Below are 11,348 nucleotides of genomic sequence, written 5' to 3' on the forward strand. Positions count from 1 at the left end.
TTTCAGTAAACAATCAAGATATCAGATATAATGTATTTAGAGCCATAAATGTAACATATATCCATGGTATTAGAGTTTACTTACATCAAGATTGAATGTTGTAGAACATCAAACAATAGACAGTGAAATGACATGCACAAAATTAAGCTATAAGCAAAAGTCCCAGAAATACCCTTTTAAGTATTTTCTTGTTAATTTCTATGCATAATACTTTTATACTTAATTTTTATCCAGAACGTATCAAATAAGCAAGCATATAAACGCGTAGATAAGCAAAAAAGACATTTAAATGGTAAAGTAAAAGCATCTGTGATGATTTTATTTCTAATATATCAATCAAGAAAAATACCAATGCCAAAAGTTAGATTTGTAACTCTCCTATAACTGTACCATCATCATTACTGACAGACGTTCTAACATTTCTAGAAGAAGAATAAAAAATTTTGTAATTTCCTTGTTAACGAAACAAATAGCAATACTTTATCACTTGAATAAAAAAAAATCTGCATAGTCATCTGTGTTCCTATATTTGAATCAAGGTTTACCATAGTTTTAGGCTGTGTTTAAAATTGTGTAGTTATGAAATACCGTGCTCATATTCCATAATAATGTAATTACAATTTCGTGAATCATGTTCTTAAATAAGAAAAATTATGGTCATGAAACAATAACTGAAGTGTTTCAAATAAAAAAGATTGTGAAAATTTGAATATGAATTTGAAATGTGGTATTCTTTTACTGATGTGTAAAGTAAAACTTGTGTTTGATAACAACAGACGTTTTGTGTCCTTTTCTTACTTTTTTTTTAATTTGATTATTTTTAGGTAATTAGTAACTATGAGGGGTGTTCCGCAACGAAAGCCTTTAATCTATATACTTCCGGAATGCTCTTCAAAAACGAAGTCAAGAAAGTTTGCACATTAGAAGGCGCAGAATAATATTCAATCTCGAAAGCCGTGCTAGAAATCTTCCGAATGACGAAAAAGTCGGTATTAAAAAATATCAAAAGCAGTTATGTTGCCATATATGAAACTTGAAGATGTTTCTGGTAATCGTTTATCAACTTCTTTCGGTTTCTTCCAGCAATCAAACAGGTTTCGATTTTAGCAGTTCCATTTTCCTCAATAATGATAATTAGATTTTGATAGCGTTTCTTTTTTGACCTCGCTTGAATATTAATTTGTGCCTCTTAATTTGTAAGTCTTTCACTTCATATTTGAGATTTTAAAACGTGTAATAAAGATTATTATAATAGAATACCCAATGTAATTACATTTACATTGTTCACGAGTGTCAAAATCAAGCGTGTTATTTAAGTATGTTATAAATAATAGGTTGTGGTTCAAAATTGAAAAGGTAAAGCAACATTTTTCAGATAGAATATTGATACTAAAAGAAAAAAATAACATTCCTTGCAATTGAATTGAGCTTTGAAAAATTTTTAAATATTCTCTTTAAAAGTATCTATTTTTCACATAAAATTTTAAATATTTTAATAAGATTAACAGTAAAATTGAACTAGAAAAGAATTTTTTTCTTTATTTTATATCGCAGCATAATACCTACTTTCGAAAACTTTTTTTTTTTTCTAAATACTTAAACTAAAACTCATAGAAATGAAAAATATGCAATACACTTTGTATTAAAGAGCATGAAAATTAAAAACATATTTTTATACTTTAAATGACATTTTCTCAAAACATAATTTTTATACTTGTAAATCAATAACTCCACTTTTTATCCAATATACATAAAACAAACTTTAAAAACACATACGACGGTGAAATCGAGGCTATTCCAATTGCCCTGAAACAACTACAGTGTCGTACTGACCAATTTTCTAGAGCCGTCATCTTATCTGACTCTAAAGCAGCACTTCTTGATATTAACTCTCCACTGATTCCCCAATCCATCTCCATTCAGAAATGCATTGATTGTCTGAAAGACCTGACACTGAAAGGCAAGCAAATCGTCTTCCAAGGGATCCCGGGACATCGCGGGATTTGGGGTAATGAAAAAGCTGATTTCTTGGCCAAGAAAGGAACAACTATTGCCCAAGCATCTCGTTGCTCCATCTCTCTGCACTCATTTAAATTGCTGGTCCGAAACCAATTCCGGAACATGCTCTCAGAGAATTTCCGTACAAGCAATATACACAAAACCTGGTTCAACCATATTTTAACTATCCCAAATCAGCCCAGGTTTACGGCAGTCGCTCTCTTTAGACTTGTAACGGGCCATGACTGTCTGGCCAAACACCTTTTAAGTATAAACATTTTTGGCTCTCCTAAATGCAAGCTCTGTCGCCTTGGGGAGGACATGGACTTGCCCCATATTTCCGTCTGTCCTGCGCTCATCTCCTCTACTGTGTGTGGACGCTACTGGGAAGCTAGGGCCCGTATGGGCTAAGCATGTCACTATGCATTCAATTCTATTTATCTCTTTTTGCCTTGTTTTTCTAGTTATTTTATCATTTTTGTTCTTTTAAATTGGACTGCCATTGGAAATAATAATAAAAAATAAAAAAAACATTACAAATAGGTATAGTTTTTATTAATTAAATAATAATATATTTTACGACATTCAATTAAATAATACTTACCTTTAATGAATAACGCTAATAATTACTTATAACATATTACCATCCTGTCAAGAATATTTCTTTTTAAAAATGTTATCCATCTAATAAAAAAATGTTACACATCTAGAATAATTTTAAATGTTGAAGAGCAAACCTTAAAATTTTCGTATTTGTTGAGGATGATAATTTAAATTAAGAAATTAAGTCACTTTCTCTGAATATACACACCTTTTCTTGGTGGACTTAAGTTTTTGACCATCAAGATTTGGAGTATAACCGCAATTTGGAAGTTAAAGCCTAATTGGTATAGCGAGAAGTATTATGCTCCAACATTCCATTTTTGCTTTTCCCGTATTTCGCCATAAATCTGGAGCTATTACCGAAAATCAGAAAATATATTTTCCCATATTTTCTTGGTTACTCAAACGTAATTTCAGGTAAAAATTATTTTTCTTATTTATTACTCACTTTTAGAATTTATTTAACAACAATCAAAAACTTCTGGATAACAAAGTATAAAGGCTTAAAATTTAAGTATAAGACGTTTTTGTTAACTTGATATTCAGCCAAAGTGCATTTTTGAATCTTGTTTCGTACCCTTAACTATCGTCTAAACTGATTGATTAGCATATCTTATGTGAGGTGCGCAAACCCTAAAGTTGTAACTAAAGTAAAAATCCGATCATTAGTCCAAACATGAATGAGGATGTATTTATTTATTTTTTATTTTTTTTTCGCTCTTCCCGCAAGTCATTGTCGATTAAACACTGTTAATTTTCTAAGTAAAACTGCAGTAATAATTACAATTATTTAGCACTTTTTGAGAAAAAAATTATACGTACTAGACCATTCAAACTTTAATATAAGTACTCAAATAATGCGATAACTAATACAATATTTATAACACTCAAATAATGCTAAAATAAATACAAAATTTCGATATAACAAGTTATATTACGAGAAATCTGCTATTACGACAAATTTCTAAGTCACTGCCAAAATTCTATTATTAAGAAGCAATAACTTCATATTTATAATAATTTAAAAATTAATAGCCTTCCGCTATTATGGTAAAACTTTTTTGGGGAAATCCATTTTTCTGTTGTTTTATTAAGGAATATTACAAGAAAAAGGTTTAAATGGAAAATATTTTAATTATAACTGGTATCAAGACAGAAAAGCAAAGAACGAGAAACATTTCCTTCTTATAATATAGTCATTTATTTCTTTTAAATGCAATGTGTGAGCAACCACTGGCTAAGTCATTTTCTCCTTAACAACAGCAAAGTCCATCAGCTAATTTTAGAAATCCTGATACAACTTTCCAAACGCTACTATTAAAATCAACATTCATTATTATTAGTTATATTAAGAGATATTGCATTTAATTTCACTTTTTTTATGCAAAACTTAGTTACAATTTGGAATTTTGATGTTCAAACGTATGTATGTCCTGTCTTAGATATGTATGTCTTTCATAAAATTCAGAGCTACATAGTTCAGTCTATCTGGAAGAAAAAAAATGTACGCAAGATGTGTATTTTAAATCAAAATTAATGGAAAAGAAGTAAATAGTGTGTATTATACATTTCAGACTCTTTATTACCCTTTTAACATTGAATGCATTTGCTTATAACGGTAAGCTCGATATAAAGACAATTTTTTCTGATACTGCAAATTGTCGTCATAAGAGACTTTTACTGTATATTTGTATTTATTTATTTATCGATCATTAAACTTATATATAAAATTAGCCTTTTTAGCAGTCACATGGGGGGGGATTTAAATGATATTTGTGACCTTCGTAATATCAAAATGAAATATTTCTGTGTAAATTATTAATGCATTCAGAAAGATTAATTTAATCAAAGGTCAACAAGTTAAATATTTTATATCAATAAGCTCCCAGTTAAAAGGTAAAGGAGTAAAATAATAATGGAATGATCATAAAATTGGAGGAGGTTTTTCTTCTAACCAAAAGATTACTTAGATAACAATAAATAAAAAGTGAAAAAAAGAACGAATTCATTATTCATTATCAGTGGTCTTATCATTTCCAAAAAGATATACATTGAAAAATAGAAACTTCTGATTTTTCATGATTGTCCTCATTTTCTTACTTGCATAATAATTACGATAACCTAACAAAGCTAGTTCCAATAACACTTGGACTCACATAAAATATTTTTTTTAACTAAACAATAATTTTTTTTCATATTTTTGACTTTTCACAAGACTGAAATCACTTGACAATAGACCTTATCTCCTAACCTTAAAAACTCCATACCTCGCATTTTGAGACTAAACAGAATTCGATTAATTTTTTTAAAATTTTTGATGCCACTTTAACTCTTATATGACAAAATAAAATGAGTTGAACTCTTATGGTGGGAAATGGGTTTTATCTATGGCTAATTAAAGGTATAAAGAATGCGCAAAAAAATAGAAAACTCTGAATAACTTTTGATCTAATGATCAGATTTTCACGCGCTAGCACTAAGTCGTAATATTTGGGAGTCTGGCCTAAATTTGCTAATTGATTAGTGCAGGTAATATTTAAGTCTGACACAAAAACGTACTTTATCTGAATAAACATGCCTCAATGATGAATAACTTCAATTGACTCAGATTTTTAACCCTCAAAATATGGGGGTAGCCGCAATCTGGAAAATATGGTCCCCATAGTTTCGTCAGGAGAGCGAAAGTTTAAACTCCTTAAAGTTGATTCAATTTTTGCGTATGTTGCCATATCTAGAAAAAATTTTAATTGCAATTTTAAAATTCGTACCTTTGAAGGTAAATTACTTGCAAACAAATTTTAATAATTATACATTATTTTTTATTATTTATATAGTTGAAAATATTTTGAATTATAAGTACAAATTTTTACGTGTAATTTTAAAGAATGCAATATTAAATGGCAAAATATACAATTTGAGTGCAATCAGTCGAATCTTTTCTGAATTATCAAATATTAAAAAATATTATTTGATTTCTCACGAACTATACAGCCAATTTTATTCTGCCATTTAAATTTGCCTAGCACAAAATAGTATTTTATACCTTTCAAATCAAAATGAATTGATCGAATACATTGAATAGAGTAATTTAAAACAGTAAATAATTTTTGAAAACTAATTTATTGCAAAAAGTTATCTTTACATAAACAAATTTTATTATTTTTCGCAAAAATGTTTAAATTCCTTTAAGAAGTTCTCGGGATATAGCGAAATACGCAAAAAGTTATTTTAACATCAAGGGGTTCTTTTGATCGCCCTCCTGATCTAACTAATGGGACCATATTTTCTAGATTGTTTCTACCCTGCATATTTTAAGGGTCAAGAATTTGAATCTGTCGAAAAAATTCAGATAAATTCAGAAGTTTATTCAGAATAAGTACGCTCTTGTGTCTGATTTCGTAACTTAAGACATCGTCTGCACTAATTATTTGCACATATTTAAGGTTAGACCCTCAAACCATTAAAATTGAATCGTAGTACATGAAAATCTGATTATTACACCAAAATGAGTTCAGAGTGTTCTGTTCATTTTGCGTACTGCACATGATGTTTGAATACAAGCTACAGTAAAAAAGAATATGAAAAACAGTTTTGGGTACAAAAAGTGACCCCAAAATAACCATTTTGTGTGAGTTTTTCTGTTTTTTCTTTCTTTTTTTTGCAATTTTAATGTCTTTGTAATTTTAATGTTTATTATCAGCCAAAAACTGGCCATTTACTTTTTTTTGTTGCGGATAAATTTAATAACGAAAATAATTCTGAACAATAATTTTAATGCATAATTTATATACCATTATCTTTTCTAAACCTTTTTTCTTACGTTAAAAACTAAATACATACGAAGATGTAGAAATCAAAATCCGAAACTGCCATTTTTGGATTACTTGTGAATTAGTTGTTGAGGCAGCAGGATTGGATTATGAAATACAATATATGCATAAATACAATATTGTTACATGCAAATTATTAAATACAAATTATTATATGCAATAAAATATTAAATGCAAAAGGTTTTTTTAATTTTAGATTATATGGGCATATTGAACGATAGGTTAAATGCTAGGTTCATAGAATTTTAAGAATTCTCTCACTAAAAAGCAAATTTTCCCTAACTGCTATAACTTTTAATCACTAATTAATATATTAAAAAAGTTAACTCGAAGAAATAGTATATATGTTACCGGAAAAGTTTGAAATCCGGCATTCTATAGAAGGCCTAGGCATTGTGTATAATGCCTAAAACTAGCCGGTAATGTATGGAACGATTTATATTTCACACATTTCTTAGGCATTCTATAGGATGCTAAATGAGAAACCGGTAAAGTGTAAAATACACCTCCGATACGTTTCGTAATGTCATGAAATGTAATTCAAAATGTTATTCAAGCCTGCCATGTTGCAACAAGTAGGTTAATTTCTTATTTTTTATGTAAAAGTTTTGTTTCCCTTAATAAGAAAGGCATAAATTATGGTTCGTACAACTTCCATTTTTCTTTATGCACTTTGAATATTTTTTTAAATGGCACTCTCATTAATTTTTCGGAATAACATTTTTATTTTTGAGAAATGCTCCTCACTTGCATAATAACCTCATCAGGAAGTTTTTTTTCATACTTAGCCTAAATAGCATTTGTCATTCTATAGAATAACTAGGTATTATATAGAATGCCTAGGGAAAGTATGTAATGCTTCTCATATTTCATACCTTGCCTAAAAGCATCCGTCATTATATACAATGCCTAGGCATTCTATAGAATGCCGGTGTTTCATTCTTTGCCGGTAACATATGCATTATATTTTTTATATAATATTCAATATCTCAAAATCACAAATATTAACAGCTTATTGTAGAATCCCATTTAGAAATGGCTTTTAGGATTTGCTTGATTCTGTAAAATATTGCCATAAAGTTTCAATTTTGTTCCTGAATAAATAATTTTTTGCACAAAACAATTTAGATAAATAACTGTATACTATGAGTTGCATAATTCCTTTCACTGGTTCATTTTTTACTTTATTTAAACCTTCAAATTGAAATTTTTGCCAAACTCATTTGCCTATCAAAGTACTTAGCATCTACTTAGAATTTTTTTTAAATATCTCGTCACTTAAACTCTTCAGTAATAAACTCCAACCTTTTAGTACAGTTCGAAGTTAATCTTGTTCATGTAACCCTTCCGCCCTATCATTCAGTGTATTTCACTCGTAGTTCGTCCCAATCCTTGTTTTACTCATCGAACTCACTAACTCTTGATATCAGAGGCGGAAAAGATAGATTTATTCCAGTGATCAGAGGAACTGTTAATCCGTGTTCCATCAATGTGATGCATAGAGAAGAAATCTTTTGGACTTATCATTAAAGATCAGTGAATAATGGTTACGTCTCAGAAGGATGGAGCATTTATGGGAAATGAATTCCTGTAAGCAGAAAATTAGAAATAACTATTTCAAGATGAAAATGTCTTCCTCTGTTTTTTATTGCCGTTCAAAAAATTTAATCAATTTGTTAAAATCTTTATCTTTATCTTAGAATCTTTATCGATTACACTGTAAAGAATTCCAGAACAAATTGCAGTATAAAGTACCGGTACTTAGAGGACGTGATCAGTAAAAATTCATTTTACATTGAAATGTATTTTTACCGTAAATTATTAAACAGTAACTTTTAAAGAGATATATATTTAATTGAAATGATTCAATGATTTACGGTAATTGTTAAATGTTGCTATGAAAATAGAATTTACAGTGAAAAGTACCGACAACCTGCGCACCGATACTTTTTTGTCGTAATTTGAACTGGAATTTTTTACAGTGTACCCAAGGGATGTGATGCTTAGCTTACCATCTATGGAAAAAAATTGTGAAAAAAGCAAGCTTTTTTTAATAGCAAAAACATTACTATTTTAGTAAGTTCATAAAGGTATAATAAATTTAAACTTCTTTCATAATCATATAGGTTTATCTAAATTATAATATATATAAATAATATATATTTATCTAAATTAGAATATATATAAATAGTTTATCTAAAAAACAAAATTTTAAGGAAATTATTTGCTTTGATATTATTTGAATTTTGCGCCACATCGATTAAAAAAGCTTTGCTTTAGGGAAATGAGTTTAAAGTTTAAAAAGAAGTTGGTTTTAATATACTTCGTATAGGGAATTTAAGTTCAGAAACTAATTTCAAATATGTTTTTGCTAATACTATAAATTAGTCATATAAAGCAAAACATTCCGCACTGCAAAAAAATCCGGATTAAGCACTTTGGATGCATCATCCGCAAAATCCATTTTACAGTAAAATTAATTATACCGTAAAATTCTTTTTTACCGTAAATACATTATTCTATAATTTTTACATTAATATTTATTTAATTAGAGTGATTCAGTGTTTTTACTGTAATTATTGCCGTAAAAATTACGATATATCAGATTTTTTGTTCAGTAACATGTTCCGGTAAAAATGGATTTTACGATAAAAAGTACTGGTAGTCAGAGTGCCGGTCTTTTCGACCGTAATTTGATCCGAAATTTACAGTGCAGCAACAGCCATTGTGAGTTAGGGGAGTCTTGGAAGGTAAGATCCACAATTTCGTGAGAGTGACAATGCCAGCATTGCGCACTAACCGCCTTTACGTCTCAGACAAGCTGGTACCCATTGATCTGAAGCTTAGAGTGCTTCAAGCCGTCACCGTGTAATTATACCCCTGTTCTTATATATTTATACTATTTACCAAGTTCTTATATAAACTATATCCAGTCTTTATATTACAGACCTTTTATATACTATACCCAGTCCATATATACTATTTTATTTTGATACCAACAAGAAGCAAGAAATATATTATTAATTTCTTTCTTTTTCTTTATCTCTTCGTTGCAAATGAAATGCATATAAAAACGTTCTTCTCTGCAACTCATCTGCGCTTCTTCGTGATTTTTCTTTTCGTCAAATATTTCCGATATCCGTTCAGCAACGTGTCCGTTATAATCCTTTATAAAGGCTGTTACTTTTCCAAATCAGTTGTACTATAGATACTATTTGCATATACCCTAAGTCACATTCCTATTTCCTATTAATGTTTTACAACTTTTTTTTCGTGTAAACATATTGATTATAAATTGCGCTGCAATTTCTGCTTAAAGCCAGTGAGTATAAAATGTTTTATTAGCGTTTTTCCAATTTTTTTTTTAAACAGAGCTTTATGATTCTAGAGAAACTGCAATTTCAGTTGGGCCATAATATGAAGCTATTACAAAAATCTCTGAAAGATATTATAAGGAGATAGAATAGTTTAGTCTTGTCCATTTCGTTTTTGAATATTTTCATCCCCACATTTCTATCGTATAACAATGGTTATCGATCTCTTTAGTACAACAAAATAAACAGTGTAAGTGTCATATTCATTTGACAAAAGAATTAACTCATATTTAAACATTTTGCTTAAACACAAATACAACTGAGAATAAAATTTTTAAATCTTGAATGTTTAACCACTTCAAAGCAAGTAATGTTTGAAATAATTATTTTTCAACTTGAATGAAGGAGTTTTATATAAATCAATAAACATTTCGATTTATAAAATAACTTATTTTCAACTAGAGTAAAGATTATTCTGATAACACTTCTTATAACTTATTTGAATTATTAACTAAACAGTTTTTACCTTTCCTAATTGAAGAAAACTGCTTAAGAAATTTATTTAAAACTGAAATTTCTGTTATTAATATTATAAAATTATTACTAAGCTTTTCTTGTTCCTAATACTGTTTCACAACTTTATTCCACTTTCCTCATCATATCATATATTTATCCGATGAGAAATTTTAAAACCACAACAAATAGAACAAAAACTTTATTACTAATAAACTCATGATGTCTAAACAAATATTTTGACTTATTCAAACTTTTTAACAATCGGTAAAATATTTATTTGATTTCAATTTCAGTAAATTACTTTTCTAAGTTCTTAAAATTGCTACTATTAAAATTACTTTACCAATTTATCAAAGATAAAAACATCTCTCTCAAAGATGATAAAAGTTCAAATCCGTTTCATAATAATATAAAAACTCCAAGCAATTCTTGAAAACTCAATTAAAGCAAAATGAGATATTGAATCAACTACGGGACAATTATCTCTTTTCTTTAATATAAATAAATTTTTACGATCAAAATCATCTTTTAGGGGAAGGTTATATTCTTAACAATTAATCACTGAAGAGAAGCCACTTAATAACTTCAATCAGGGGTTCTCTTATAAGGACCCTTATCGCTGAAAATAAGTATGAAATCGTAGGATTATCTTAATAACCCTGGGAATCAAGGAAGGTAATTCAAGGATGGAATTGTTGTTTCTAATTAAGCCGCATTTGGGAAATTTTCCCCGTCCAGGCGGTAAAGATTTCTATCGTTCTTGATCTTTTGATTCCAGACAATACGAAATAAAGAACGCGTATCTGTAATGGTATCAAATGTAGGTTCCTTTAAAGATTTAGTAACAATCTTGCAAATATTATGACTCTCAATCACTCCCAAAGACAAATGAGCATAAATATATCTGACATTATCTTCTTCAACTTATAAATTATATTTATTATACAAGCCGTATCTTTAGGTCTTTTATTTCAAATAAATTATTCTAAGCAACTCGAAGAATGATGTTTAAGAGAATAAAGAAGTTTATATCACACTGAAGATAGCAACCTGATGTAAATGGGACAAAATCAAAAAGATTTATTAT

The sequence above is a fragment of the Parasteatoda tepidariorum genome, chromosome X1, assembly GCF_043381705.1.
Source record: "Parasteatoda tepidariorum isolate YZ-2023 chromosome X1, CAS_Ptep_4.0, whole genome shotgun sequence".
NCBI lineage: Eukaryota > Metazoa > Arthropoda > Arachnida > Araneae > Theridiidae > Parasteatoda > Parasteatoda tepidariorum.